This window comes from Thamnophis elegans, chromosome 2, assembly GCF_009769535.1.
Source record: "Thamnophis elegans isolate rThaEle1 chromosome 2, rThaEle1.pri, whole genome shotgun sequence".
NCBI classification, from domain to species: Eukaryota; Metazoa; Chordata; class Lepidosauria; order Squamata; family Colubridae; genus Thamnophis; species Thamnophis elegans.
In genome coordinates, this window is record NC_045542.1 from 153,678,470 (window position 1) to 153,706,239 (window position 27,770).

At 43.2% G+C, this 27,770-nt stretch overlaps 1 protein-coding gene across 7 annotated transcripts in view; it reads right to left on the reverse strand.

Moving 5' to 3' along the window:
• Positions 1-27,770, reverse strand: part of PPT2 (palmitoyl-protein thioesterase 2) — a 63,142-nt gene that overhangs the window by 25,716 nt on the left and 9,656 nt on the right. For 4 of the 7 annotated variants that reach the window (XM_032211727.1, XM_032211731.1, XM_032211726.1 and 1 more), the window contains exon 2: positions 6,494-6,639. The exons of 1 other annotated variant lie outside the window; for it this stretch is intronic. The gene's annotated coding sequence lies outside the window, so the exon portion shown is untranslated. Of the gene's footprint in view, positions 1-6,467; positions 6,640-7,901; positions 7,979-27,770 lie in introns of those variants that run through there. 2 more of the 7 variants (XM_032211728.1, XM_032211732.1) reach the window with 2 other exon arrangements.

A 27,770-nucleotide genomic window follows, 5' to 3' on the forward strand; every position in this document is an offset into this window, starting at 1 on the left:
CCCTTGCAAATCAGCGCTGAAAAGCACGGATTGCGTCATCCAGAAGAAATCTGTTTTCCAACTCAAAAACCTAATCCAAGACCTGAATGCATCCCATTCATTTGAATCTGTAAAGCAGCACATTCCAATTTAAGCCTCTTCCAGTTTTGGAAACTAAAATCCAGAGCTTGCAATATAAGAAAGAACGAAGAATGAAGAAGTGGATGTTTAGAGAAAAGACACTAATTACCATATTTTTCAGAGTATAAGAAGTTCTGGAGTATAAGACGCACCTAGCTTTTGGGGAGGAAAACAAGGGGGGGGGAAATCTGCCTCTGCCTCCCAGCAATTTGCCTCCTTGCAACAAACAGCAAACAGTACAGACAATATACACTTTGTGGGGTTACCTTTCAGACTATATTTGTATAGGTGCTGTTAAAATTGCCTTTCTGGAAGTATAGTTGTTATCTGCTATTTAAAAGAAGATACAATAGCACTGGGCCTCTTCAGATCAAGCATTTATTTTAAAAAGCTTCTTCATTTTGTTAAGTTGTCTAGATCAGTGGTCCCCAACCCCCGGTCCGCGGACCGGTGCCGGGCCGTGGAGTACCTGGCACCGGGCCGCGCAGCGGTCGGGGGCCATGATCGCTGCAGCGGCCGGGGGCCTAAGGGAAAGTCGCTAGGCCTACGGGACAACGTCGTCCAATCAGTAAGTAAAGTGGGATGAAGGAGGGGTGTCGGTTCAGTTCCCTTCCAGTTGCGCGAGGAAGCTTCGGTAGGCGGGCGGATGGGATGGATAAGCCAACCGAAGAAGGACAAGGGCAGGGGTAGCCAATGGACGTTAGCTTTTGGGGCGGGAGCTGTATTCTGGCTGGTCGGCGAGGGAGGGGAGGTAAGCTAAAGGGGCATGAATTAAGGCCGGGCGTTCGGTTGCTGAGCAGCGCACGCAAATTGGTGGCTGGGGTGGCCGGGCGCGTGCCTGGGACGGTGTGTGGAGCGGGGCCTCCGGACTGAGCCTCTCTCAGAGGCGGTTGGTGGGCGTGTGCCGTCGCGAGGTTTCGCTGCGAGGAATGTGAGAAGCCCAGGTGGTTGTTTCCTCCCCCCCTCTTCCCCGCGAGCTCTCGCCGGCGCCGGGCTTTCCCCTCGCTCGTCTGCGGCCGCCGTTTTTGTCTCCCGCAGAGGCTGTTCCCCGAACCACCACCACCACCACCAACCCGGCCTCCCCTGTCAGCGCCCCGCGTCATGTCGTGATCTCCGGGCGGACGTGTGAGACCAGGGAGGTGGCGGTGACGGCTGCTGCTGCTGCTGCCGCCAATGGGGCTGCTCCGGATTATGAAAGTCGTGGTTGTGTGTGTGTGAATGCGATTTTCGCTGGCAGAGCACTCGGGCCACAACACGAGTGATGTCACCACAGGGTCAAACACAATCCTGATACGGTCCTCAATGATATCGAGTTTGACACCCCTGCTTTAGATCCTGATAAGTGTTTTAATAGACATAAAAAAGATGAAGAAAGACTAACCTCTATGTTATTTTTATGGAAGGCCTGCCTGAAAGTTATAATGGTAGATTGTCCACAGATTTAAGCAGGCGAACACCCTGAGAACAGGGGCATATCAGAGAATGCAGACTTGAGAATAACCTGTCAGGACACGGTAGGACTTCCTCTAGCTACCTTAGAAAGTGCCTTCCTTGTTACAGACCTAGGCAGTGTATTAACAATTTATCCCAAAAGCGCAAAAGCTCCTGGGCCGTGCGCAAAGGCTCCAGGGAAGAGACACCCCCCACCCCTGCGCGCGCTCAGCGGGCCACGGTAAAATTATCAAAGGCTGACTGGTCCGCGGCGATAAAAAGGTTGGGGACCACTGGTCTAGATTAGAACAATAATAAAGCAGTCTTTAAAAAATAAGTCTAATAATTTGAACAGTGTATAGGCATTGACTTACCTCCTTGCAACAAACAGCAAACAGCCTGATTAGCACAAGAAAAAAAAATCTGCCTCTGCCTCCCAGCAATTTGTCACGTGCAGCAAACATCAAGTTTCACTTTCAATTTCAGCGCTCCCGATCATCAGCTATTGCCGGCTCCGCAAGTCCCATTTTTCCCGTTTGCTGCAAGGAAGTAAATTGCTGGGAGGCAGAGGCAGATTTTTTTTTCTTGTGCTAATCAGGCTGTTTGCTGTTTGTTGCAAGGAGGTAAGAGGCCAAAGGGTGGGGGCCAGTGGGTGGGTAAGGCTGCATTCAATGTATAAGATGCACCTGAATTTTCACCCTCTTTTGGGGGGGAAAGGTGCGTCTTATACTCCAAAAATGCTAGGTAACTTTTTAGCTTTTTTGGGACTTATTGTGGGAAACTGACATATGGAATAAAAATTATGACATATGGATTTGATGACTAGCAATACTCAGAGACTGTTTAAAAATGGATATTAATCTGTAATTAATATTACAGTGTGGTGGCCTAGAGGTGCAGATGCTTGCCTCACACTCAGGAGGCTTTCAATCCCAGGCAGAGACACATGTTTCTCTATCAAGATGCAAAGAGAAAATATCTGCTGTGAACTCCACATAGACGTCAGGAAGGGCATCCAGCTAACAAATGCTCAGCTCCATTTAGTCGCCCCATTTCTACCACCCATCCAAGGGATTACAGGGTTATAAAAAGAAAAAAAATCTGTAATTTTAGACTAAGAGTTGAATTTAAGTTTCATTTCTATCTGCTGCAAAAGGAGTCAGAAGTCATTCTTTTTTATGTATCTTTCTACGTTTTTTAAAGTTATATTGCATTGCTATTTCCTATTTTTCTCTCCATCCTCTTTATTGTTTCCTTTCTTGGTAATTCTTTTGTTATTTTTTACTTTGACAAATTTAATAAAGCTATTGAAAAAAATAACTTAAACAGATGCTTGTACACCCTAAATTTAGGTATCCATTCAGATCCACCTATGTCGATGTACCCCCCCCCAAAAAAGCTACAGTCATTGATCTAAGATATTTCTGCCCTCTTGGAAATAGACACAAAGGAGAAGGCAATGACAGGTTGCTGGGACTCAGAAGACTGACCTTCTACATAAGCTTATTAACTAGCCAGGATTTCTCTAGATCGGCCTTCTGCAACTTTGTATGTACACTATGTGACAGATCTATTTAGATAGACCAGGTTCACACATGCTATGCCAGGGGTGTCAAACTCAAGGCCCGCGGGACAGATATCGCCCATGGGTTGCTTAGATCTGGCTCACGGGGCTGCACAGGAAATAGCGAGTGACCAGCCCGCCAGCCTTAGCCAGTGAAAACTGAGCTTGAGAGGGCCGCACACAGCCCTCCCAGGCCCCATTTTCAGCCAAGATGGCCTCCTCCAGCCCTCTGCCAGCAAAAATGGTCCTCCCGGGCTCCATTTTCGGCCGCAACGGCCTCCTCCAACCCTCTACCAGTGAAAATGGAGCCTGGGAGGCCCACATGGGCCCTCCAGGATGCCGTTTTTGCTGGCAGAGGGCAGAAGGAGGATCCACCCAGCCCCACCCAGGCCACCACAGTTGCCCCTGGCATGAGTGAAGAGCTAGCCACGCTTCCCCTATCCATGCCCCCCCCTAACCCTCCTTACACGCACACACATCGAGGTCAAACACAGCCTGATGCGTCCCTCAAAGAAATCAGGTTTGACTCCCCTGTGGCTTGCTTGGCATTGGGTTGGGTCAGTAATATTGGGTTTATGCAACAAAGTTCATAAATCATGGTTTATGGCCAAGCACAACATTAATGAAAATGCAGGATGAAGCACGACTCAACAAAATATGTGGACTCAGTCAACTAATACTTATTCAATGAACGTTAGTGAAGCAAGACTCCGTGGGCTGACGTTTGGGGAAATGCCAAGTAATAATCTCTGTCAAGTAATCCAGCTTCAATAAGATGAATATTCAACCCAGCTATGCCTATCTTTTCCCAATATCTAGTTCCTCCCTAGAAAAACTTGGGGTGTATTTTAAAGTTCTTAAAACTACATTTCGAACTTCATAGCAACCCTGTAAAATGGGTTAGTCAGAGAGGAATAGACAGAAGGCAAATAAACCTTGACGTACAATTGCAATTGAGCCCGGCATTTCTGTTGCTAAGTGAGACAGTTAAGCAAGTGTTTCCCCCTTTTACGATCTTGCTTGCCACAGTTGTCGAGTGAATCATTGCAGTTGTTTTAAGCTAGTAACATGGTTGTTAAGTGAATCTGGCTCCCCCATTGATACTGATTGTCAGAATGGCGTAAAAGGGGATCACATGACCCCCAGAACACTGCAACCGTCGTAAACATGAGTCAGTTGCGAAGCATCTGAATTTTGATCAGGGGACCATGAGGATGCCGCAAGTGTGAGAAATGGTCATAAGTCACTTTTTTTTCCAGTGTCATTGTAACTTTGGTCACTAAACAAACTGTCAAAGACTACCTGCCAAAATATATCTCAACTTTAGCTCAGACTTTCTCATTTTGTGACTTCTAAATGTATTGGATTACGATCGCCAAATTGAAGAGGATTAAGGGAGATTTGGACCTGCCAAACTGTGGGACCTTTCTCCTATTCCAGAACCATATTTTAAGGGTGGGGGGGATGTCTTAATCAGTTCTGTTGAGCATAGCTGTACAGCAAGAGTCTCCAACCTTGGCAACTTTAAGACTTGTGGACTTCAACTCCCAGAATTCCTCAGCCAGCTGGCTGAGGAATTCTGGGAGTTGAAGTCCACAAGTCTTAAAGTTGCCAAGGTTGGAGACCCCTGCTGTAGAGGACAGAGGGAATGAAGAGCAGCCATCAAGGCAACTATGAGATAAGAGAGGTTTGAGCCCTCTGAGGAAGCATCTCGGACAAGCCCCTCTTAGTTCAACTTAAAGATAAAGAAGAAGCACATTTAGCCTTGCAAGATTCAGGGATCCATGTGGATCAAAGCCAATCAGAAAATGTTCCTTGAACAAATATTGCTGGCTTTCCCAAACAGTTGCACCATGTTTAATAGGGAGACAGAGCACTAGTTAATCTTTTGCCCCCTACTGATTCTTCTTTTTCTGGAATTTGGTGCAGATTTCCCAACTCTGCTTGATGGTGACAGAAACCAAACATATAATTCCTTGAATGCAACATATAATATCACTAATCATAATAATACCACTGCTCCAAAGATGCCTTTTCAAAGTTCTGAAGAAGCTTCAAAGAAAGAAAGTCCAATTGCCTTTTCAAAAAGCACCCTTGGGAGAACCAAGACCTGGGCGACAGAGAAACTCCATACACATTTACTATGCTTTGTGCACACCGGCTAATCTCTGTTTAGCCAGAAAGGGGAACATGTTTACATGGCTACGTTTAAGATATTTGTAAACAAATGAATATGTAAGAGGGGATCTGGCCCAAATAGGAAACTCGTGGTGGCAGGAGAATATCCGCAGAGGATGCTTGTCATACAAGTCGAGATAATGGCCAGGGATCACACGAATAAAGTCTTACCTTCACCAAAAAAAAGGGGGAATGCAATTTTTTTTTTTTTAACCTCAACTTGGACACTCCTGTTTGATGAGCTTTGGTATTATTTGCCAGCTTGGGGGTTTTCTTTTTCATTAACAGAAAAAAATAGGAGTGTTTCATCACTCTGATATCATTCTGAATTCCATGCTTTGATTCAAATAAAACGAACAAGGGTCGAAGAGCAGCTGTGGGGATGAGCAGGGAAATAGCCCCTCTCCAACTCCATGATATGAAAAACAAAAGTCCAGTTGCCTTTTGAAAAAACCACCTTTGGGACAACCATGACCTGAATGACGGAGAATCTCCACAGACATATGTATTTTGTAGTTGATTTGAGGGCAAAACGATTGAGGGCAAAAGAAGAAGGAGATGACAGAGAATGAGGTGGCTGGATGGAGTCACCAAAACAGTAGGCATGAGATTAAGTGGACTCCAGAGGACAGTAGAGGACAGGAAGCCCTGGAGGAACGTTGTTCATGGGGTCGCGATGGGTCGGACACGACCTCACCACTAACAACAACAATTAAAATTGAAGGGCAGATAAATCTGGAAAACTATACCAAAAACAAAGCATTCATTTCAATTGCTTAGAGGTCCTCTCTGTTATCCCTTGGTTAAAAGAAAGGCAAGCTGAAATGTAAAGAAACAACACCTAAAATACAGGATTTCGATCTTCTTACACACACACACACACACACACGAGTGAATTAAGACACACAACTCTGGATCAAAGTCACGGCTTAAAATAAGCTGGCAGGCCTTGTGTTCAACAATAGGTCTCACTCCGATATAAACAATTCACACCGAGCATGATGGGAATACAGAGTAATCTTCGAAGACCAAGCCTACAATTTCTTGGAAGTACTAACCACACTAACAACTGTAGTACTGACATGCTTTTACATGAAAGATCGGCATCTATCAGATGTCTCCAGCGGTGAAGACAGCATTTTCCGGGAGTTAAAACAGGAAAACCCAAGATTACCTCTAAGTCTTCCTTAGGCGTCCTACCTGCTCACACATCTATTGGCAGCTCCCACTTCTGGCTGATGTGCTTGGAGAGACCTTGAGCTCTATGGCATGGTTCTGGCCAGGATGTTTGGATTAAGAAGGACTTCTCCTAGCTCCGCCTCTTTCCTTTGAAGCAACAGCAACACCTATTGGGTGGAGACAAGAAATTCCTGTCGTCATTGATCAACGCAAGCAACAGGCACCGATGGCTACAGAAGTTTTGTAAATTGTGGTTTCAGATGATGTGGGCTAAGTAGAAGGCTGAGCAGCCACCCAAGCCTCCATATTTTCCTCAGTGGGTATCCCTACCACAGATGAATATCAAAGTTAGAGATTCTTGAGGCTGCCCTCAAAAGCTTCCAGATTCAGAAAAGGATCCATGAAAGACTCAGTGGAGAGAAGCATCCAAAGAGAAGATTCTCTGAGAAACCTTTGATCCAGTCAGTCCAAAACTAACTGAAAACAGAGCCACCAATTCTAAAGTCCTGCAGACAGGCCTGGAAGATACCGTAGTTGGTGGTACTCAAGAGATGGTATTCAGCAGGTTCTGACCAGTTCTGCAGAACCGGTAGCGGAAATTTTGAGTAATTCAGAGAACCGGTAAATACCACCTCTGATTGGCCCCACCCCAAATCTATTCTCTGCCTCCCGAGTCCCAGCTGATCGGGAGGGAATGGAGATTTTGCAGTATCCTTCCCCTGCCATGCCCACCAAGCCACGTCACGCTCACCAAGCCACGCCCACAGAACAAGTAGTAAAATTTTTTGAATCTCACCACTGATGGTACTGAAAACCACCAAGAGTTGTAAGAGGACCAAGATGAGAGAACTTTCTCCATTCAAGTCTCAACAAGGGTTAACTAAGAGCATACCAACACCATTCGAATTCCATTCGGGTAGTCCTTGACTTACAACGGTTTGTTTTGTGACCATTGAAATTTACAACAACACTGGAAAAAGTGACTTGTGACTATTTTTCACACTAATGACCATCGTCGTGGTGACATGATCAAAATTCAGTTTTTTAACAACATATTTATGACCGTTTCAGTGTCCCAAGGTCATGTGATCATCTTTTACGACCTTCTGACAAGCAAAGCCAATGGGGAAGCAAGATTCACTTAATGACCATATTACTAGTTTAACAACTGCAGTGATTCACTTAACAAGTGTGACGAGAAAGCCGTAAAATGCAGCAAAACTCACTTAACAACTGTCTCGCTTAGCAACAGAAATGTTGGTCTCAAATGTGGTTGTAAATCAAGCACTCTCCTGTAGCTAGATCTCAACTCTGGTTGGAAAGGGTCCTCCTGCCAGTCCACTTCTCCTAAGGATATGCCAAACAATTGAGTCACAGACCCAACAACCTTTACTAAAGGTGAGCTGGAGACTGGATGATAATTATTTACCTCCTCCACATCCAGGAAGTCCTTCTGAAAGAGAAGGAGCCATTGCCACGGCCTTGCCTACAATTTCCAAAATCCAGGGGGGGGAAATCCCCCTCCAACTGCCCAGAGGAATCAGATGGCATACGGAGGCATCCCGCAGGGGGCAAAGGTCATCCTGGAGGGCACTCCTCCCACTTTCTCAGAAGTCATGAGCCAAAATTAACCCCAGATAACTTGGCAAGATAGCGTCCTTCTCACAGACAAATCCCAGATAACTTGGCAAGATAGCGTCCTTCCACCCACCCAGGTGGAATCAAGACTGACTGAATCTGAGAGATTTTGCCAGCTAAACTTTGCACTATTTAGTTCAGGGATGTCAAACTCAAGTCATGTGTACTCCTGCTCCTAAGCTACTGCTGGAGGCACACAGGGGCAGCTCTATCTGTAGGGCAGAGTTTGGACGGGCTCCTAAAAATAATAATCCCTTTTGGCAGGAATACATTGGATTTTGGTTTGCTCTGGGGGGGTTGAACAGAGATTCATAGAGCTGGAGAGAGCTTTTTAGGGCACTGAATCATCTTCTTGGTGCAGGAATTGGATTAAAGCGGGGCTGTCAAACTCAAGGCCCAGGGGCCGCATCCGGCCCACGGGCCACTTAAATCTGGCCCACTGGGCCAGCCTAGAAATAGCAAAGGACCGACTCGCAGTGCCTCTTGCAGACAAAATAGGGCGTGGGGATTCCACATGTGCCCCTTTTAGCTGACAAGGTGCCGCAGGAGACATCCATCCCATCTCCCTCCCCAACCGGCCCACAGAGGAGAACTACAATGCTGATCTGTCCTTCAAAGAAATCCAGTTTGACCCCCCCTGATCTAGTTACAGTGGCTTTACAGATAGAAGCTCTTGATGTTGACTCTTAGGGAGAAGAAATAGAGGTGCTTCACTTCTCTCTTTTTTTTTTTTTTATTTAGATCAAAAAACGGATAAACAACTTCAATACATAATACTACACATGCTCACTGCAGCTAGGATTGCTATCGCACAAAACTGGGGAAAAAAACCTCAATACAGCCGCAGACGAAACAATAATTAGAAAAGTACTCGAATGTGCAGAGATGGACAAAATGACAGCAGAACTAAAAGAGAAGAATCGGATTTCTATAAAATATGGAGTAGAATTTATAAGTGGCTAGAAAACAGAAGACAAAACAGAAAATAGAGAATGTAAATATATGATGATATAAATAATCAATATTATTATAAGTGTTAGTACTACTGTTGTTATATATTATAGGACAAGGTAAAAGCAATAGGAAGGCAATGCAGAATGGAGAAATATAAAGGCAAAACTTGAAAGTTGATACAGAAGGCTGTATAATTTACTTTATATTGTTATATAAGTTTTGTGTTTTGTTTTTTCTTGTTGTGTTTTTTCCCCTGTTTTTAAAGATTAAAATGTTCAATAAAAACTATTTTAAAAAAAGAGGTGCTTCTCTTCTCATTACCATGGAGTAAGCCCAAAAAAAACCCCGCACTCCAGACGTAGTTTTTACCACTTATATCTCCCAGGGGCCTTCAATCAGGATGAAGCCAGTACAGGAAGTCCTCACCTTACGACCGCAATTGGAACCAGAACGTCAGTTACCAAATAAGGCAGTTGTGAAGTGAGAGGCATCTGATTTTACGACCTTTTTGCTGTGGTCATTAGGTGAATCGCACACGGATGTTACGTAAATCTGGATTCCCCCCATTGCTTGTTGGGAACAGGTTGGGAAAGTCATAAATGGCAATTATATGTCTGTGGCGATGACACAACAGTTTTAAGTGCAAGAACTGGTTGAAAGTTACTTTTTTTTTTTCAGTGCTGTTTGAACTTTGAACAGTTACTAAATGATTGTACAGTTGTAATTCAAGGACTATCTTTCTAGAAAAGGCTACCAAAGTCTATGTTAATCTCAAACTAACACAAAAACATACATTCATATAACTAGATCAAAAACTGGTGTAATATTAAAGAAAAAAGATCCAGGAAATTACAGCAGCCGTGCTTCAGACAGAATTTCTTTTAATCCTCCCTTACTGAAAATCTAATTCAAATAGTGACAAACCAAATCTATCAATAATCCACTAGTAGTCCTTGACTTACAATCACACTGAGCCTGAAATTTATGTTGCTAAGAGAGACAAACCAAATCTATCATGTCTAGTTTAATATGTCTAGTTTAATGAAAAGGAGGACTAGGGGAGACATGATAGCAGTCTTCCAATACCTCAGGTAGTCAAACTATTTTCCAAAGCACCTGGGGGTAGAACAAGAAGCAATGGGTGGAAACTAATCAAGGAGAGAAGCAACTTAGAACTGAGGAGAAATTTCCTGACAGAACAATTAATCAGTGGAACAGCTTGCCTCCAGAAGTTGTGAATGCTCCAACACTGGAAGTCTTTAAGAAGATGCTGGATAGCCATTTGTCTGAAACGGTATAGGGTTTCCTGCCTAGGCGGGGGGTTGGACTAGAAAACCTCCAAGGTCCCTTCCAACTCTGCTATTGTATTGTATTGTATCAATAATCCACTAGTAGCCCTCGACTTATGACCACACTGAGCCTGAAATTTAGGTTGCTAAGAGAGACAAACCAAATCTATCAATAATCCACTAGTAGCCCTCGACTTATGACCACAGTAGGGCCCGAAATTTATGTTGCTAATTGAGACATTTATTAAGTGAGTTTTGCCCCATTTTACAACGCCACGGTTGTTTCTTACCACAATTGTTAAGGGAATAACTGTAGTTGTTAAATTAGAGGCTTGGTGTTAAGCGAATCTGGTTCCCCCATTGACTTTGCTTGTCAGAAGGTCATAAAAGGGGATCGCATGGTCTTACGACACTGCAAAGGTCATAAATATCAGTCAGTTGCCAAGCATCTGCAATGGTTCTAAGTGTGAAAAACGATGATGTGGTAACTTTGAACAGACACTAAATGAACTGTTATAAGTCAAGGACTATTTGTCCTGTAGGTACACTGTCCAGAATCCAGTGAAATTGGATGGCTAAGAAATTCAAATAAATAAAAGCAAAATAAAGGAATGGATACTTTTGGTACTGAAAATTAACTTGTTGGATCATCTACAGTTCTTAATGTCTTTATATATTCCAAACAAAGTTCTATTTTATTGCAATTTATCAGAGGAAGCCCTTATTCTCCAAATGTTCCCAAATCTTTTGCTACGGATTCTGAGGTCTGACGCTCAGGCATACCTGCCAAACATCTGGTCCAGGTTGTTTTTTCCTGCCATATGTTTACCGGTAACATTTTGAATATGACAACCTACGGGAAATGGGCTGGAATCATATTTCTCATTCCTGGAAGCCTATTTTGTCCCAAGCATGCAAAAAGCATTTAAAAATAAACGCAAGAAAACCGCATTTTTATTCACAAAAAACACCTGGAGGGTTTTCTCCCAACCCATTTGGGAAATCAGATCTATTATGAGATTATGAGAGGGGTTTTTAGGTGCGGTAAAGAAAAAGAAAAAGCTTACCTACGTTAAATGATAGATTTAGGTAAACTGGATTAAAACCAAATCCAGTCATGTGTTGTACCTTAAAGTTCAGAGAACATACCATTTCCTGTTCACCTAAGGTGAAGAACAAAACTCCAAGGTGGAATATTCAGGGACGAACTAGTTCCCATGAGCCAGCAGTGTATAACAGCAGCAGCCAAAAATGCTAATACAATCCTGGGTTATACAAACAGAGGAATAGAATCAAAATCACCCGAAGTACTGGTACCACTTTATAAAGCCCTTAGTAAGACCACACCTGGAATACGGCAACCAATTTTGGTCACCACAGTACAAAAAAAAGATGTTGAGACTTTGGAAAAAGTTCAGAGAAGAGCAACTAAGATGATTAAAGGCCTGGAGAGAAAAACATATGAAGAACGGTTGCCGGATTTGGGTTTGGCTAGTCTGGAGAAAAGAAGGACTAGGGAGGGACATGATAGCAATATTCCAGTATTTGAGGGGCTGCCACAAAGAGGAGGGGGATTTATTTTCCAAAGCACCTGAGGGCAGGACAAGAAACAATGGTTGGAAACTAATCAACGAGAAAAGCAACCTAGAATTAAGAAGAAACTTCCTAACAGTGAGGACAATCAACCAGCTTTTGCCTTCAGAAGTTGTGGGCACTCCATCGTTGGGAGGTTTTTAAGAAGAGACTAGACAGTCACTTGTCTGAAATGGTACAGGTTCTCCTGCTTGAACAGGGGGTTAGACTAGAAGACCTCCAAGGTCCCTTGCAGCTCTATTCTATTCTATTTCATCCCATCCCCCAGGGTGGTAGCAAATGACAAAGCAGATCTGGGTGCCCCCCCCCAAAAAGGAATAATGTGGCTTTGGAGAACGATGATATTTTTGCTACAACAAACTAGGCCCGCCAAGGATTTTGTGTAAAAGCTTTTATTGACCCATATTCTTTAGTACGGCACTTGGATCTCATAAAGCTTCCATCTGAAAGAGGAGAAATGCTATTAAAAGCATAAAGATTTAGAAGAGTGAAGGTCATCTCTTGATGATCAGAGGCGTGATGGAGTAATTTCCTGGGCAACAGTATGGGGGTGCTTCACCATTATCTTCACCACTATCTCGTGGTACACCATTTATCTTCTTTGGGGATGCTTTCTTCCTCAACCCTCCAAACAGGCCTTTGTTATGAATATGACATCCAACGCATGTGGGGAATGTCATTACAGGTTTGTAATTATTAGCATTTTGTCTACCAGCCGAGAAATATTATCAGCAAGAAAGAAACACATCCCAAACATCTGAAGAACTGTGACGTTTCCACACACATCCAACTATAACACTAATAAGGGCAGGAGTTACAGGCAGTCCTGTACTCACAAGCATTTGATTAGCAACCATCCAAAGTTAACAACAGCACTGGGGAAAAAAAAACAATTCACAACTCATCCTCTTGCTTAGCATTGTTACAGCATCCTCAGGCTCACACACGATCAAAATCTGAGAGCTTGGCAACCAGCATGCATCGATGATGGTTACCTTGCTCAACAGTAGTAACTGTGAGAGGGATCTTGGAGTCCTAGTGGGTGACCATTTAAATATGAGCCAGCCGTGTGCAGCAGCTGCCAAAAAAGCCAACACAGTTCTAGGCTGCATAAACAGAGGGATAGAATCAAGATCACATGAAGTGTTAATGCCACTTTATAATGCCTTGGTAAGGCTACACTTGGAATACTGCATTCAGTTTTGGTCGCCACATTGTAGAAAAGATGTGGAGACTTTAGAAAGAGTGCAGAGAAGAGCAACAAAGAGGATTAGGGGACTGGAGACTAAAACATATGAAGAGCGGTTGCTGGAATAGTATATGTCTATTTTAATGAAAAGAAGGACTAGGGAAGACAGCAGTGTTCCGATATCTCAGGGGCTGCCACAAAGAAGAGGGAATCAAGCTATTCTCCAAGGCACCTGTGGGTAGAACAAGAAGCAATGGGTGGAAACTAATCAAGGATAGAAGCAACATAGAACTAAGGAGAAATTTCCTGAAAGTTAGAACAATTAATCAGTGGAACAATTTGCCTCCACAAGTTGTGAATGCTCCAACACTGGAAGTCTTTAAGAAGATGTTGCATAGCCATTTGTCTGAAACGATATAGAGTTTCCTGCCTAGGCAGGGGGTTGGACTAGAAGACCTCCAAGATCCCTTCCAACTCTGTTATTCTATGTTCTATGGTTGCAAGCATCCTGGTGGATTGTACGATCATCATTTGCAATCTTCCCAGCCAGTTTTTGATCATAGCAATAGCACTTAGTCTTGTATATCGCTTTACAGTGCTTTACAGCTCTCGCTAAGCTGTTTATAGGATTAGCATATTGCCATCCAACAATCTGGGTCCTCGTTTGACCGACCTCGGAAAGATGGAAGGCTGAGTCAACCTTGACTCAGTCAGAATCGAACTGCTGAACTGCCAGCAGCCAGCAGAAGTAGTCTGCAGTACTGTACGTATTATAACCACTGTGCCACCGTGGCTCTTAAGCAAAGTCAATGGGGAAAGCTGGCTCCATTTAACAACTATTATTATTTAGTGTTCTGATCCCCCTCCGTATGGTGAGTCCCGCCGACACAAGGTTACTGTTAGCCACGCTTTATTAAACAGCCAGAAAACAGGCATGCGCGCACCGGCCAGGTGGTCTTTGTGTTAGGGTTGCACCTGCATTCCAGTTTTGGGCACTCAGTGCCGAAAAGATTCGCCATCACTGGTGTAGCCAACATTGGATAGTCCAGCCAACACCCAGGATGACAGAACAAGATTGCAGTTCTAATCTGGATAATTCGTAAAACTTGGCTAAGAGGAACAAGATGTTCTCAGCAGGGAGAAATGTACGGAGGAAAAACATAGAGCGCAAATACAGGAGAGCTCCAATATTGGTGCTCAGGCCCATTAAACGGCGCCACAGAGAAGACGGGCAGGAGCTATTTTATGTTGCCGCAAAAAATTAGAAGAAATAATAAGTTGCAGCTGCCTAGTATTTAATTAAAAAACCGTACAAGGAAAATCATCCTGATGGTAAAATCTTTCAAACTGTGGAGCAGTCCATCTACAGAGGCTTTCTGTCTCTGGAGGTTTTATTTTTTCTGCATATCGTCCGAAACGTAAGACTGGACACTTAGCAACCATTCGGAATTATGACGGACCTCCCCAGGTTCCGAAGTTCCAAGAGCCACTCCTGAGTTACGTAAGCGCAATTTGAGTGTTCAGCAATTGGCTAGCACTAATGGCCGTTTAATAGAGAATCAGAATAGAATCTAGAAGCGATCTTGGAGGTCTTCCAGTCCAGCCTCCCTGTTAAAGCAGGAGATCCTATACCATTTCAGACAAGTGACTGTCCAGTCTTTCCTTAAAAACCACCAGTGATGAAACACCCACAACTTCTGAAAGCAAGCTTTCCCACTGGTTAATTGTCCTCCCTGTTAGGAAGTTTCTCCTTTATTGCAGGTTGCTTCTCTCCTTGATTAGTTTCCACCCATTGTTTCTTGTTCTGCCTAAAGGTGCTTTGGAAAATGACTTAACCCCTTCTTCTTTGTTGCAGCCCCTCAAATACTGGAATACTGCTATCATGTCCCCCCTAGTCCTTCTTTTCTCTAGACTAGCCAAACCCAAATCTATGTTCTATGGTTGCAAGCATCCAGAAACCGGGCCACGCAAACAAGCGAAAAGCCCCATTTGTGGGATGCAGCCAGCATATAAAATCATCCCACTCTGGTCCACGAAAAAACTGCTGTCCACAGAACCGATCCCTGGTGCCCAAAAGGTTGGGGGATCTTGGGCTAGAGGATCCCTTTCATCGCCACTGTTCTGGGAATCTTATGACCAATTGCTGCCATGCAAACTGATTTATGCTATTTTTTTATCATGAATTCTACTATCCTAGTTCTGAACTTTGACTGGCAGCAATTCTCTAAGAGACGCTTTACTGAAGAAAACAGATTGTTTTCCTCCAAAGAACTTTCATGCTCTCATGCCAAGCATATATTCTACCATCACACATGCAAGAATGCGGTGATAATAAAACCCCAGTACGATGGAATGAATTGTATTACTTCAAACCAGGAAATCTTTTTTCTTGCAAAACTGAGAGAGGAAATGTTAAAGGCAGCTTATTTCTGGTTTATAGTTCCCTGATGTGTTTTTATTCTGGTTACCATACTATAAAAAAGATGTTGAGACTCCAGAAAGAGTGCAGAGAACAGCAACAAAGATGATTAGGCTAAAACATAAGAAGAACGGTTGCAGGAACCATGGCTAGCCTAGTGAAGAGAAAGATCGGAGGAGACATGATAGCAGTATTCTAGTATTTGAGGGGCTGCCACAAAGAAGAGAGGGCCAAACTATTTTCCAAAGCACCTGATGGCTAGACAAGGAACAATGGATGGAAACTGATTCAAGGAGAGATTCAACCTAGAAATAAGGAGAAATTTTCTGACAGTGAAAGCAATCAGCGAATGGGACAGCTTCCCTCCAGAAGTTGTGGCAGCTTTATCACTAGAGGCTTTCAAGAAGATGCTGGACAGCCATCTGTCACAAATGGTGTAGGGTCTCCTGCTTGAGCAGGGGATTGGATTAGATGACCTACAAGGTCTCTTCCAACTCTGTTATTCTATTCTATTCTAAATAGTGACTGACACATCTTGAAGGACAGGATAATCAGGCCATGATTTTATGACTCAAGGTTCAAAGAAGGTAAGATGTACAAAGCATTTTGAGGTTCAAATTCTGTGGTTTCCAAACTCTCCTTGCTTCCAAGTCCAAGATGTTGGAAACATGTCTGGCATGTCAGAACAGCTGAGGTTGGAACAAGATAGTTTGGACTGGATGTTTTCCATCCTGAAGCTCTTTAGTTATCTCTTTTTGGTAACTGACTCAACAGGTGGCAGCATTTCTGTATTGTTGCCAAAAAAAAAAAAAAAAAAACATTGCACAAATAGGTCCATGCAGCTACCAGGAGCCGAGGAGACTTTATTTGTACTCCTTATACTGTTAAAAATAAAAAAGGCAATTTCTTAACTTGCAAACCTGATGGGAGCAACCCGAATCTTCAATATCTTCATAAATGACTTAGATGATGGAATAGAAGGGGAATTTGCCAGATTTGCGGATGACACTAAGCTGGCAGGAATAGCTAACACACCGAGAAGAAAGGCTCAAGATCCAGATGGATCTTGACAGACTTGAACACTGAGGCCTATCTAAGAAAACAAGAAAAGTAAAGTCTTACACTTAGGCAACAAAAACCAAAAGTACACCTGTAGCTATGATGACGAACCCATGGCACACGGGCCACAGGTGGCATGCAGAGCCGTTGCCCTAGTTCAGTTCTGCCACGCTTGCGCATGCGCCTCCCGTCATGCAGTTGGTCTTCAGTTCTCTGTGGCGCATATGCAAGGAGAATGGGGGGGCCATGCGGGCATGTAGAGGGCGCGTGCAGGGAGTGCACACATGCACGGGGGTGGGTGGGATGCATGCAGGGGGCTGCGTACACATTTCATTTGTGGGGGTTAGCATGCGTTCACGTGTGTGCGTGCACACTTTGGCCACTCGTTCCGGAAAAGGTTAGCCATCACTGACCTATAGACTGGGTGAAACCAGGCTCAATAGCAGTGACTATGAGAGGGATCTTGGAGTCTTAATGGACGACCAGTTAAATATGAGCCAGTAGTGGGCAGCGGCAGCCAAAAAAACTCAATGAAATCCTAAGCCGCATTAATGGAGGGATACAAGATCAAGTGATTTACTAATACCACTCTATAAAGCCCTAATAAGGCCACACCTAGAGTACTGCATCTAGTTTTGGTCATCACACTATAAAAAGATGTTGAGACTCTAGAACAGGGGTGTCAAACTCAAACCACAGGTGCTCCCAACACGAGTGACGTCGAGCTGGCCATGCCCACCCTGGCCACACCCACCCTGCCCCTCCCCTCCGAGGTCAAGCACAACCCTGATGCGTCCCTCAATAAAATCGAGTGTGACACCCCTGCTCTAGAAAGAGTGCAGAAAAGAGCAACCAGGATGATTAGGGGACTGAAGGCTAAAACATACGATGAATGGTTGCAGGAACTGGACATGGCTAGTCTAGTGAGAGCAATCAACCAATGGAACTGAAGTTCAGAAGTTGTGGGAGCTTCATCACTGGAAGCTTTCAAGAAGGGATTGGACTGCCATCTGTCAGAAATGGTGTAGGGTCTCCTGCTTGGGCAGGGGTTGGACTAGATGACCTACAAAGTCCCTTCCAACTCTATTAATCTGTTAAATAAGCAGCCTCTGCTGCTTCTTTCCACACCTACAACTCCTTGCTTGTGTGGGTGTGTCCTCTATTTTAAAACATCCCCATAAACAAGCAGCAGTTTTAAAAGAGAAGCTTATGACCTCTGTCAGAAATAGGACTCCATAATGTCAGGGTTCCAAATAGCATCCAAAATTAAATCAGAGTCCAAGGCAAAGTATTGCTCAAAGTTCCAATTTATTAAGAGAGCCATGTTGGCACATCTGGGAAAACCCAAATCTGAAAGCTTCCCAGTTTTCCCCACCCAGTTGAAAGTTCAAGATCTTCTCCCGACACCCACAAGTCCATCATAAGGTCCAATCTCCCATTGCCACGGTGGCATTTACACCCATCTAGTTCTGGTCAGGTGCAGAGATGTAGAGACAAAGGATGACCTTTGCTTTCTAGAAAGAATTTTGTTATGGCTACATATCATCTAACTCCATACAATCCCCCCTCCCGTTTTCCCACAATAGAAAATGCATAGTAGAATAATAGAAAGTGTGGCAGGCCAAAGATCCAAAAGGAATATGACGGCAGGCCTGATACATACATTCAGTCTAGCACGGCATGGTCCAATGCTGCTCCTCTTTTTCCTTCATGAAAACAACTACTTAAGAGAGTTGCAAGAACTAAGGCAAGAACTGGACGGTACAAGAGACACCGTTGATCTGCTTCATACATATACATGGTGCAAGTGCCATTTTTTCTCTCCCTGTTTTGCAAAAGAGTATTTCTTAAAAGGGTATTTCTTAACTCAGCCCCCTAAGTAGGACATGCCTAGCTGCATGGGGAAATCAGGGCTGTTTCAACATGTTCCTTCAGTTTGACCATCATTCATCCTTCTTCATCTTCTTTTTTAACCTGCTTTTGAAGAGGAACCCAGGCGAGTTGTCAACTCATGACTCAACGTCAAGTTAACTCCCTCTGCGATTCTACAGAGCAACAGAAGATTTAGCAAGGGTGTTGGAGACAAGAAAAATTTCTACTAGCCCACGATGACGGAGAGCTGTAAAGTGATTCATGATGATCAAGGGCAACCTGCTCAAATGTTAACCAAATTAAAGGTCACCAGGTGAAACAACTCCCTGAACCAATCTCTTAGGGGTTGCAAGGCCACCAATGATGATTCTAGCTCTGGCTGTCAAAAGCCCAGTGGCTGGAGCCTAGGCCTAGGATCTATTTCGCCAAGGGGGGAGTATTCACAAGTCCATGAATTGGGTAAAACTGAAATTAGAATCAATTTGAGAAAAGTTGTTAGCAGCAAGCAATGACACATACTGTATTTTTTGGATTTAAAGACGTACCTTTCCCCACTTAAAAAGGGTGAAAATTTGGGTGCGTCTTCTACACTGAATGTAGCCCCACACACCCACCAGTCCCAACCCTATGGCCTCTGCCTCCTAGCAATTTACCTCCTTGCAGCAAACAGGGACTTGCGAGGCTGCAATAGGCTACAGTAATCCCTGTAGCCTGAAACAGCTGATGATTGGGAGAAATTGAAAGTGAAACGTGCTGTTTGTTCCCCGTGGCAAATTGCTGGGAGGCAGAGGAAGGGTTTTTTTTTCCTTATGCTAATCAGGCTGTTTGCTGCAAGGAGGTAAGTCAATAACTACAAATGCCTATAGATGCACAAATTATTACTTATTTTTTAAAGACTGCTTCATTATTGTTCTAGGCAGCTTAACAAAATGAAGAAGCATTTTAAAATAAATGCTTGATCTGAAGAGGCCCTGTGCTATTGTATCTTCTTTTAAATATCAGAGAATAACTATACTTCCAGAAAGCACATCAATTTTAACAGCATCTGTACAAGTATAGTCTGAAATGTAACGCTACAAAGTGTATATTGTCTTATTGTTTGCTGTTTGTTGCAAGGAGGGAAATTGCTGGGAGGCAGATATTTTTCCCTTGTTTTCCTCCCCAAAAGCTAGGTGCGTGTTATACTTCGGAGTGTCTTATACTCTGAAAACTACAGTAGGTCCTTACTGAGGGACTGAGTCAAAAGCTGGGTATGCCTAGCAACAGGGGCACGTCTTAACAGTTTTAACAGACTCAGTCCAATCAGGGAGCAGACTTGGATGCTCCACCTCAATGGAGAATACCACTGGACAAGGCCACAGAGGTCAACTAGGCCAAACATTGAATACAGGATGCAGTCGAGATACGACTGAGAAGCGGACCTCTTATCTATACTTAAATATCACCTGTGGCAGCCTGAGACCTTACTGAACAGCTTCTACCAGAATCAGAATAGAGCTGGATGGGACCTTGGAGATCTTCTAGTCCAGCCAGTCTAGTCTACTCCATTCCACCAGGAGACCCTATACCACAGGGATGTCAAACGCAAGGCCCGGGGGTTGGATCCGGTCTGCAGGGTGCTTAGATCTGGCACGCGGGGCTGCCCTGCAAACAGAGAAGGACTGGTCCGCAGTGCCTCTGCCAGTGAAAATGGAGCTCGGGAGGGCCACCCATTTTCGCTGGCAGAGGGTTGCAGGAGGCCAGCGCAGCTGAAAATGGAGCATGGGAGCTCATTTTCGCTGGCAGAAAATGAGGCCATAGGCGCCCCCAACACAAGTGATGTTGAGCTGGCCACACCCCAAGGTCAAACACAACCCTGATGTGGCCCTCAATGAAATCAAGTTTGACATCCCGGCTACACCATTTCTTCTTAAAATCCTCCAGTGATGAATCACCCACAACTTCTGAGAGCAAAACTGTTCCACTGGTTAATTGTTTTCAATGTCAGGAAGTTTCTCCTTCATCCCACGTTGCTTTTCTCTTTGATCAGTCTCCAATCATTGTTTCTTGTCCTGCCCGCCGGTGCTTTGGCAAATAAGTTGGCCCTCCCTTCTTTACTCAAATCCGATTCTCTTCCATTTCACCCATGATTCCAACCTTGTCCTTGACAAATACAGGTGTATACCTTGACTTGCAATGGATCACTTACTGACTGTTTAAAGTTACAACAGCACTGAAAAAAAAAGTAACTGTTTTTCACACTTAAAGACCATTGCAGCATCCCCATGGTTATATGATCAAAATATGGACTCATATTTATGATGGTTGCAATGTCTTGGAGTTATGTGACCACTGTTTGTGACCTTCTGACAGATCAATGGGGAAGCCAGATTCACTTAAGGTAAAGATAAAGGTTCCCCTTGCACATATGTGCTAGTCGTTCCAGACTTTAGGGGGCGGTGCTCATCTCCGTTTCAAAGCCAAAGAGCCAGCACTGCCTGAAGACATCTGGGTGGTCATGTGGCCAGCATGCAGAAGGCACATGGAACGCTCTTACCTTCCCACCAAAAGTGGTTCCTATTTTTCTACTTGCATTTTTTACATGCTTTCGAACTGCTAGGTTGGCAGAAGCTGGGACAAGTAACGGGGGCTCACTCTGTTTACGTGGTGCTAGGGATTCCAGCTACCGAACTGCCGATCTTTCTGATCGACAAACTCAGCGACTTAGCCACTGAGCCACCGCGTCCCTCCAGATTCACTTAACAACCCCATTAAAGTTTGTAATATGAGGCTGAATTCACTTCTGTTAGGCAGTTTCTTCTGAATTCCAAGTTGCTTCTCTCCTTGATTAGTTTCTATCCATTGTTTCTTGTCCTGCCCTCTAGTGCTTTGGAGAATAAATTGACACGCCACACCCTCTCTTGCCTTTCACTGATACAATGATGCCAGCAAGCAAAATGGCCTTGCATGGCTTCCCCTTTATCCGATGCCTTTCACAATTCTCAAATAGATTGAAATTGATTTGCACAATTATATTAGATACCTACTACCAATTAGAAGCTTGCGATGGAAGCTGCCTACAGTCTGTATGTGGATTTTGATGACGGGGAAGTTGCATCAAAGAAATAATCAAAACCTCTGATTTAATAAAGTCATCCTATGTACATGGCCGTATAATAGAAAATAACCACATGGGAGAAACCTGAAGAGTGCCCATGGCTTCATTTAGTTGTATCGCCAAAGGGAAATTTGCCCTGTTCCCATCAGCTTACACCTCTGCTAAATCTATTCTGCAAGTTTGGAATTGGGGATCTTGTCTGGACCATGGTTAAGCACCAGTGGTGGGATTCGCAATTTTTTACTACTGGTTCTGTGGGTGTGGCTTGGCTTGGTGGGTGTGGCTTGGCTTGGTGGAAATGGCTTGGCTTGGTGGGCGTGGCTTGGCAGGCATGGCAGCAGAAGGATACTGCAAAATCCCCATTCCCTCCCCACCCCTGGGGGAAGGATAGCATAAAACCCCCATTTCCACCCCACTCCAGGACAAGGATACTGTAAAATCCCCATCCCCCCCCCCCCGCCAGCCCACTAACCTGCTTTCCAGCTCCCTTCTCCTGTGCAGGGCAACAGAAGAAGACTCAGCCGATCAGCTGAGACACTGATTAGCTGGGACTCGGGAGGTAGAGAATAGATGGGGGCGGGGCCAGCCAGAGGTGGTATTTACCAGTTCTCTAAACTATTCAAAATTTCCACTACTGGAAATTTTGGTCACTACCGGTAGTTCTACCACTACCGGTCAGAACTAGCTGAATACCACCCCTGTAAATAAGCACACCATAAAGCAAACCAGACTTTAGTGCAATGTGTGAAACCTATCCCTGAGTAGTTTCAGATTATAAAAGTGTTTTAAAAAAGAAGGAAAAATGCAATAATACAAACAGTAGACAGAGTGGATACAGGAATTCCAGAAAGGTATGCCACGCTCTCAAAGAGGACATAACATTTATTGCCATTATTGCTAAACATTTCCAGTATCATATTTTCTATTATTTATGAACCCCATTTTATCCTGATATTCTACACCATCATAGTATGGCCAGAAACCACTAGAATAAAATGCTTATTAAAATATACGAGTATGTATTCAATAAAAAAATCTAGATTTGTTCAATTCCCTTCCTCTAGGAAAAAGCATATAATTTAGCATTATAAACCAAACATGAATAGCAAATAATTGTTCTGAAAACAGAACTGCACTAAGCCAGGGATGGACAAGCAAAAATGTATTTTAAGATCACTTAGAAATATATTTTAAAAAATCAATGCCTGGGAACGGATACAAAAAGCTGAAATATTTAACAGTGCAATCTTCCGCATGTCTCCTCATAAAGAAACTTCAAAGGGGCTTATTTTCAGGTAAAGAATTTTTGGATTGTTAACCTCAGTCCTTTTAAAATCAGCATCTAATGTTGCCATCCAGATGAAAAGCAAAGAGGCAGGGAAGAGACATTTCTGAAAATGTTAAAATGTTACTTGTCAGGTTAAAAATTTCAAAGTTGCAAGTGGCGACAGCCAACTTCTTAGCTATGGCTACAAAAACAATCCCTTAGCTAATAGCTTAATCCATTTTAGTTTTGAAATGTTTTAAATAATACCTATCATTATATGTTATCGATCCAATTGTTTTACTTTAGGCGTGGCCTCTTAGATTATAGTTAGGATCTGCTGTTCAGATCTTTTGGCCTTCATAAATATAACATATCATTGTACAAGAAAGAAAGAAATTATATGTCAATCAAAATGCTGTTGCTTTGGCTTGGGGAAAAATCCAGGCATTACTACTTGTAAACCTGAATTTATAGCTTGTTTGGCCACATCAAAGAAACCATGACTTATCACAACAGATAAATATGGGGAAAGACTTTCATTATCCGAGTGCCAATGATTGAAGACTTTGTCTCAAAGGCGCACCACATATCTACACTTTTGCATACTTACTCCCTGATCTCTTTATATTCATACAGATAGCAACATTAGTTACTGATTTTAAAAGCCAGAACTGAGATTACAATCCAAAAACCTCTTCACCTACAAATAAGCCTGTTAAAATGTGTTTCTTTAAGAAGCATGCAGAAGATTTTGTAGCAATGCAATGAAAGGACCAATGGTAGGTTCCTACCAGTTCGGACCGGTTTGGCAGAACCAAAAGTAGCTTGGCGGCCTGGGTCACTGGAACCGGCAGCGATCCAGGCCTGCCACGCCCCCAAACCGGTTCTCCCAGCGGCAACGTAGGCACTGCCATTTTGTTTTTTGCTTCTGTGCATGTGCAGCGCAATTTTAGCTATAATGTGCATGCATGTGCAGCGCACATCAAGCATGCGTGTGGTGTGTCCCTGAACGAACCGGCAGTAGTCTCTGTTGGAATCCACCCCTGGAAATGATCCTGAGTTTCTTCCATTAATGACAACCTAAATGACCTTCAGAACAGATAATTTTGTTCTCCTCATTGGTGATTCTTGGCTGCCATTTATGGGACAGGAACAAAAATATTGGGAAAGGCATCACATTAATCATTTCAATTTGAATTATATAAAACAGTGGATTACAGCAGATTACAACAGAGGATTACAACTGTTCAAAGTTACAATGGCACTGAAAAAAGTGACTTATGACCATTTCTCACACTTACAAACATTGCTGCTTCCTCATGGTCACCTGATAAAAATTCAGGTGCTGGGCAACTGATTCATATTTATGACGCTTGTAGTGTCCCACAGCCACGTGATCCCCTTTTGAGACCTTCTGACAAGCAAAGTCAATGGGGAAGCCAGGTTCACTTAACAACCATACTACTAACTTAACAACTTCAGTGATTCAGTTAACGGTAGCAAGAAAGATTGTAAAATGGGGCAAAACTCACTTAAGAAATGTCTCACTTAGCAGCATCACTTTTCGGCTCAATTGTGGTCGTAAGTCAAGGACTACCTATACTGTAGTGGGCAAGAGTAGGAGTACTTCTGGAAGGCTTCTGATTCAGGACACTGTGTTTTTATTGATAAATTAGCCGATAACCTGGCATTGCCCGGGTATTTATTTTTAGGGGGGAAATGTTCAGCCCAAACATAATTTCTAATGTTGGATTTTCTCCTTTATCAGAGGGAGCCCCCTTGTGGAGTACTGTGAAGCCGTTACCATGGCAACTCCACTGTGCTGTACAGTAGAAGCCATTTTACAGAAGTACATTAGAAGCCATTTAAAGGTACACTTAACACACACCCCGAGGGATGTTAGGAGTGTCTTACCTCCACAGTATTTGTTTCCAGAGAGTAAGTCATATGTGTATCAAGTTTGGTTGAAATTGCTCAAGGCATTCCAGAGTTATGCTGGAACACACACATACAACACACACACACACAAACACGTATGTCTTCAGGTTTTGAGGGCAGGCTTCCAGGCACTACCAGGCTACAGCCTCAGGGATCACCTTCCTCATAAAACTTCCTCATAAGTTTTTTTTACAAAGTTTTTTATTTTTTTGTTACAAATTTAAAATTCTTTTATAAACAAAGTGTTGCCCGTTTTCCCTCTTTAACTCTCACATATACATAATTCATTTTATATTCCATTTCCAATTTTAGCCGTATTATTTTTCCCCATATTTTCCATCTTAAACTTAATTTTTTTAACACATAAACAATATCATTATTTGTCCCTTCAGAAATAAACCAAGTTTATCATTTCATTTTCCGTCTTTTTTCTATAGATAAAATATATCCTCAAATTCAGTTTTTTATATAATAAGCATTTTACTTAATTAGTTTCCACAATTAATCATATTAATATAATTCCCCAACATCTTAATTAGCTACATATCATTACCAGGATTAACATATTTCATTTTATTCTACTAATATATCCCTTTCTTTCCCTTTCTCCTTGTCTAATCATTTTCTCTTATTTCATCTCTTATTCTCTGTAATGTTCCACTTTCCATTGATTTTTTTAGTTGTCTTTTTATCCCCCGTTCCTAGATAGATAGATAGATAGATAGATAGATAGATAGATAGATAGATAGATAGATAGATAGATAGATAGATAGATACATACATACATACATACATATGCTGGTTTTGTTGTATTCGGGTCTTTTCTCGTGTAAGATTGAGCTTGTCTTGGCAACGTTTTGGCGAGGTCTCACTCGCTATCTTCAGGCTGGTGTTTGTGTGTGTGTGTGTGTGTGTGTGTGTGTGTGTGTGTGTTCTTCTAAATATTTTCTATCACTTTTTGATAGATTGTTTGAGTAACCCCTCCCCAGGATTTCTGTTTTTCGCTTCCCACTATTCCTCTCTTTGGTTTTGGCTAATTCCTTTTTTGGATACCATTTCCCTTTTTCTCTCCCTGCTCTTTCTGTGCCTCTGTAAATCTTGATAGAATTGTCTAACTGGTTTTTATTTTCAGCTTCTTTTTCTACAACGTTAACTTCTTGTTTCTCATTTGTGTTCCTCTTTGCCAGATCCTCTCCTGTTTCCTGTTCTATGCATTTCAACGATTTTTCTGGTTCTTTATTGCTTTCTAGTGTTGCACGCACATCTTTTATAACATTTCATTTAGTTCTTCATGCATTCCACACTCCGTGTTCAAATTTAACAAACTTTTAATATCTTTATATTTTACCGCAATTAATTAAATCTCTCTTCTTATTTCCAAGCCAGGGCTTAATATAAACTACTTGTGTTTGCATTTACAGCCTTCTGGCCACACTTGTATCTATCTGTCCTTATTTCTCACTACAATCTACTTTCTCCTTATGTTTCTTGCTCTAGGACTGGAGTCTTGGGGGTGGGGTGGGGGTGGGGGCTACCAGGCACTACCAGGCTGCAGACTCAAGGATCACCTTCCTCATTCTTTGCACCTCTGTGTAAGTTTGATGGCCTTTAAAAAGGGCTTAAATACTTGCTTATTTGACTAGTGCAGTGTTTCTCAACTCCGACAACTTGGAAGATGCGTGGACTTTTAACTCCCAGAATTCCCCAGCCAGCATGGGCCTGACTATCCCACGCTTGGGATTATTATCTTGTCCCTAGGTTAATATTTTAATTACAGGATTTCTATGGACTCTGTTGTATCACAGAGCATTGTTTGAAAGGACTGTTTGAAAGACGCACGCTGCTACGTTTGTCTTCAGGATTAATCTTTGTGTACTGGTTGATTTACTGGATTTGGGGGGTTGGGATTTTTTTAAATTCTTCAGGGTTTATAGGGTTTATACACACACGTGCGCGTGCACGCACACACACACACACACGCACACACCCTCGCAAATGCATGCTACTCATTCCCGACTCTAGGGGGCGGTGTTTGTCTCCGTTTCAAAGCCGAAGAGCCAGCCCTGTCTGAAGACGTCTCTGTGGTCATGTGGCCAGCATGACTAAATGCCGAAGGCACGCGGAAGGCTGTTACCTTCTCACCAAAGGTGGTTCCTATTTTTTCTAATTGCATTGTTACATGCTTTCGAACTGCTAGGTTAGCAGAAGCTGGGACAAGTAACAGGAGCTCACTCCATTACGCGGCGGTTGAGATTCGAACCTCCTAACTGCAGACATTTCTGATCGATAAGTCTTAGCCACTGAGCCGCTGCATCCCTGATACAGTATATGTACATATACTCCATCTTCAAGGTGCACAGAATCACCGTGACCCGTCAAAAGCGCGAACGTCATAAGCGCGCCGACAACACTGTGGCGCTAAACCCACGATTTCAAAAGCGCGCCGACAACAGCGCGCCGACAACAGCGCGCCGACAGAAGCGCAATTTCATTTAAGGTAAGATTTACAGTTAGGTTTAGGGTTAGGTTTAGGGTTAGGTTTAGGGTTACGTTACAACGCGCTTCTGTCGGCGCGCTTTTGTCGGCGGGCTTTAGGGCTAATTAGTCGCTCATTCGTCACGCGGTTTTGTCACCGCGCTTTAGACACCGCGGTTTAATCAGGCGCGCTTTTGTTGTGCGCGCATTTGTGGTGGAACCCAGAATCACAACTATTATTATAACCATTATCCTAATCTCTGAAATTTTTTCAAGCCTTTTCATATTAAACACTTAGTCAAACACTTTGATGTCAGAGGATGTGAAGATGAGCCATTCCTTCCCCTGCTTGGTGACAGCACAGCTAATCCACACGTTTGGGACTCTTCAATAGGAATTAGTGACTGTAAGAACTAAACCTAAACTAAATATCTTCCCAAGCTGTGATGGCTGTTTCACGCAAACACCACATCGCAACAAAGCAAATCCTAAGCCATGATGAGCCCAG